The 4686-nt window shown below is 40.4% G+C and overlaps 1 long non-coding RNA gene across 1 annotated transcript; it reads left to right on the top strand.

Annotated features, from left to right (window-relative positions):
- Positions 1 to 281: 281 nt before the first annotated feature.
- LOC134667763 (uncharacterized) lies at positions 282 to 1549 on the top strand. Its single transcript, XR_010098684.1, has 2 exons — positions 282 to 964; positions 1188 to 1549. It is a non-coding gene; the product is annotated as an uncharacterized LOC134667763 (long non-coding RNA).
- Positions 1550 to 4686: the final 3137 nt, after the last annotated feature.

The following is a 4686-nucleotide window of genomic DNA, read 5'->3' as shown; positions in this document are numbered from 1 at the left end:
GACTAACTAGATTGTCATACATGTGGCGAATCGCTTTCTTCAGGATTTCCCCGACCTGATCAGAGAAAGTCCGCCGAGGTCTACCCCTTCAGATGAACTTTTAGTATAAATTAATATAGTGTACCCTAGCCTAGCCCTCACTGCGACTCAGGGCTAAACAAGAGCGTGCTTATAGTGGCATTACTGATGCGACGGAGCGATATAGCAATAGCATACTCAGTATGGCCAATACGGCTTCATTGAGTTTAGTTAGTAACCTCATCTGTAACTAAAGCCTGTAATGGAAAAATATTTAGATAACAAAATACTTCTATGAAGCCGGACGGGCGATTAAATCTGTGTCTCGAATAGTGTCGATGGACTGTCAAGTTGGCAGCGATTCCGTGTTGCCAGGGAGATAGGTCTGAATCCCTTCGAAACCAGTTCGATCGCCAACTAGTTCTTACCAAAATAATTATTATCATTCTCCATGAACGGGTAGGAATGTATAGATTGTCGAGTCTTCCTTTCCCTTTCTTAAAAATATCATACCGTGCTTGTCCAGCAGCGTTTACCACGCTCTGTTCTAATTTCCGTATTTAGAATTTCACGTCAGTTTTGTTAAATGCCTTGGGATTGTAACCCTGGCAACATCGAGGAGGAGGCACCGAGGGGAGAGTGATTCGGCCATTTTGGGACTTGGATTTTCTTCCCCGACCTAGCCGGGCTCGGCTTTATATTAAATAATTGGGACAACGTTCTCATCTTTGGTAAGTAATCTTACATTCGTTTGTGAAGACCGTGAAATTCGGAATCTGTTGTTGGATTATGCGATTATTGACGTGAACCGTTTATTTCAGCCTGCCCTCAGGTGTACCTTGAGGTTAACCCGTTTCCCGAAAGGGCGAACCAGGAGCGTCCTGGGCACTTCGGAGTTGATATTCGATCACTCATAAACCCCGGCAAGACGATTTTCCTCCGACAGGTAAGGCGTCGTTCATATACTTTTGTCAGAAATTGTATGGCGTGCCATGCGGCCACATAAAAGTATCCCGCGTAGCGCTGAATTCTATACTGTAATATAACCCCAAAGGGTTACGCATGGAAACCCTTGTTCCTATGTGAAACGGACTCTCCCGTGGCCCGGACCACAGATTCTTGGCGTGACCTGAGCCAGTGGAACTAATCCCGTACCCGGAATTTTCCAGGAGGTGTCTACTAGGGGCGCGGCCTTTGGTAGGCCAGATTCTGTGCCAGTCGACCTGTGCAGCTGGCCCCGCCAGAGTCGGAGCTATTGGAACCTCCGGCCATCTGGTCGAGAGAGAGAGCCGTCGACTGTCGCTACAGTGCAGCTAAGCCTTTCACTACTTTTTCCTAAACTGCGATTTTGGACTATTCACCTTTTAGTATTAACTATCCAATAGCGCAATCGACCAAGTATCACCAACAATAATTAAAACCCGGTTAGATAAATATAAATTTAGTTTACTATCAATAAGTCGTTAAGTAGTGTTTAAGCTCAAAAGTGTAAACTTAACCAGGCCGGCAATTAAATTGTACCTGTCCACTATCGGGTTGTTTGTTTTATCCCCTTCAGGACCCTTAGTTTAAAAAAAAAGTATTACAAGCCTGACCAGGAATATATGATCACGTGCCATGTTGCGGAATTTCACTGGAACTAATTTTTTTCATACTATACTGAATAGAGAAAAAAATACTTACTATATTTCCCTATGACTGGACACGACAGTCACGGGTTAACAAGTTATACACCTAAACCTTCCTCAAGAATCACTCTACTGACAGGTGAAAAACCGCATGAAAATCCGTTCAGTTTTTGAATTTATCGCGGACAAACATAAAGACAGACAGACGCGGCGGGGGACTTTGGGCCCGATTCGGATTTTGAAATAGACATCTATTAGACATATTTTAGACATCACCAAGATACGATAACGATATGTTTAAGATCTAACCTGTCAAATTTGACATTTGCGCGATTCTTGAGATATTCTTGAACAATTTCCACAGGATATGACTTAGAGATCCAATTCACATCTAATAGATATCTTACTCTATCTAACGTAAAAGTGACATTGGTTGCCTGAATTGCGCCGCAAAAGAAAACTAGTTGATATCTAAACTATAACGTATCTAGAATGGATCTAGTACGTGTCGTCTCTTGTGAATATCTTGAAGTTCGAATACGGCAGTTTGTAAGGTGTAGTGATATTAGGTCAGCCCCGAAATAGGCAGTCTAAATTAAAATACCACTTGCAGCACAAGACCCGACGAAATAACACAGCATGATGTTCTTTGTCCCAATACAATGCAGTATTGTAGACTGTAGCATCATCATAACTAGCGTTGTCATAACTCGAACCTTTGAGTCTCGAGTTATTTTTTAAATCGCTTAGAAAATTGATATACTCTGAAGTTATGAGAGTGTAGTCAGAGGAGAAAACACTCGATATAATGCACAATTTTAATTTTTATTTTTATTTTTAATAGAATTTTAATAGATTTTAAGAGTCGGAAGGCAAAATAAAACAATGAGACTGTGAATCTTAGCATCATCATTATTCAATGGTTATGCCACACTCGAACGTTTGAGTCTCGAGTTGTTTTCTGTCTTAGAATGTTTCCAGCAGAACGGCATCCGTTTCTATTTTTTATGCGCAATAAAGGTTAAAATAATCAATAAAAATCCGAGTTAAAGCTAGTTTTAGCCGAGACCTAACGTAAAACTAATTTTAACTTGAAAACCCGTTTTTAATGGCGAGCGAATCGGAAAACTAGTTTCAATCGGATACGGGATTGGGATACGGAAGTTGAGCAAAAAGGCTCGAGTTTAAGTAAAAGCAAAAGCTTTTGAGCACATCACTAGGCCCGAGACGTCGCAGAATAACCTAATGAATCTGTGATGCGGAATTGGCGGGATAGTATCACACCGTAGTGTAAGGCTCCTATACACCATCGGCAATGATAGTCTATTACAGAATGGGCGACGATTCCGTCATGTGGGCAGCGCACACTCATGGCCGCCACTTCCTTTGATGTTTGCCCGAAAACCGACAGAATGCCGATTACGCTCCATCATCGTCGATCATGGGCCATTAAGTCCTCCACACAATCGTGATCACCTGCAATAATTGCCCATCATGGCCAATGGTGTAGAGGAACCGTAACAAAGTAGGTAACACGTCCACGGACAGTCTGTGAAGAGATATAAGGGCGAATCTACTTTTTTGATCGACACAAATCTATCCGATTTCTTGGTAACTCCAGAGACATTTTCAGCAAGGCTCGGAACCGGTTCTTTTTTACCCGACTACGGCAACGCAAAAGGAGGGTTATGATTTTGACCGGTATGTATGTGGGTATGTATGTATGTATGTTCATTTGTTCCCTCAGAACTCCTAAAGTACGCATTATAATTTGACAGTCGATATGTCATTCGAATCGTCTTAAGCGTCCGCTGGTTATAGGCTATATGACGTCACAAAAAAAGGAACACGGCGCCCTCTAGAGGTCATAAAAAAATCCAACGTAATATAATTTACTATTTTTTTATATATTTACAGAGATTCAGAGGATCGCCGTGGTCGTATGCCACGATTATAAACTTTAAGGTAAAGTGGCATACGACCACGGCTATCCTCTGAATCTCTGTAAATACATATATAAAAAAAATAGTAAATTATATTACGTTGTATTTTTTTATTGAAAAAATGGTAACTTTTATAATATTCCCTGTTCGATAATTTTTAGATAAGAATTCTATCTTGTTTCATACTTTTTAGAGCGCGATTTGCAGTAGTCGGGTTTTAGTTTTTGAACTAATTTTTTATTAAAACCCGAAATAACTCAATATTATTCATTATTTTATCCTCTTGTCGTTCGATTGAATCATGTACATATTTAGGTATCAACTTCGTATTATTAGATTGTCCCATTATAAAACAAATAATAAACCAAAGAACAAAAAAAGAACGAAATAATACCGGTATTATTTGTATGAAGATAAAACCGCTTCCGAGCTTTGATTTTGAGTAACGCAAGAGACACTCAAAACTGACACTCGAAAAGTTGATTCGTCCATAACCTACGCGACCTTACAGCTCGGCCACGACATTACACGACTGGCGACGGTGGCAGCGACAACCATAAGTGGAAACGAGAGGTCCGATCGCTGTGTCTCGCCCAAACCTATGGGTATCCCTGCCATCGCAAGTCACTCAATGTCCTGGCCGAGCCGTTAGGGTAACGGTGTGAGTGTCGGTCGCGTTGCATCGACAATGAGCCCAATGCCGCTCGGTGTTACCGTTAATTAGCGATGTTTATGAGGCTTACATGTTTTATGCGATTGCTGTATTCTGCGACAGTTAGCGAGGATTTCAAATAAAATGGCCTTATGGTGGCTATATAATGGAACCACATAAGTCCCTTGCGCTCCCAGTATTTTATTCCATAATATTTTAAGCAATATTTTTATATAAATAATTCAAAAATACTTAGGTAAGTACGTCTTGAAAATCGTTTTTCGTTTATATTAACTGAGCACAAATATTGTAATTTGAACGAAATTGTTACAATATAACGTAAAATTTAAATCCTCGGTGAGATATCAGACTGAAAAACGTTTCCCTCGTATTTTAGAGCTAAATGTTGAATAAAATCAATAAAGGCTGGCTTTGATCCAAACCG

This window comes from Cydia fagiglandana, chromosome 9 (genome assembly GCF_963556715.1).
Source record: "Cydia fagiglandana chromosome 9, ilCydFagi1.1, whole genome shotgun sequence".
NCBI lineage: Eukaryota > Metazoa > Arthropoda > Insecta > Lepidoptera > Tortricidae > Cydia > Cydia fagiglandana.
This window is presented reverse-complemented; position numbering and strand designations above follow the sequence as displayed.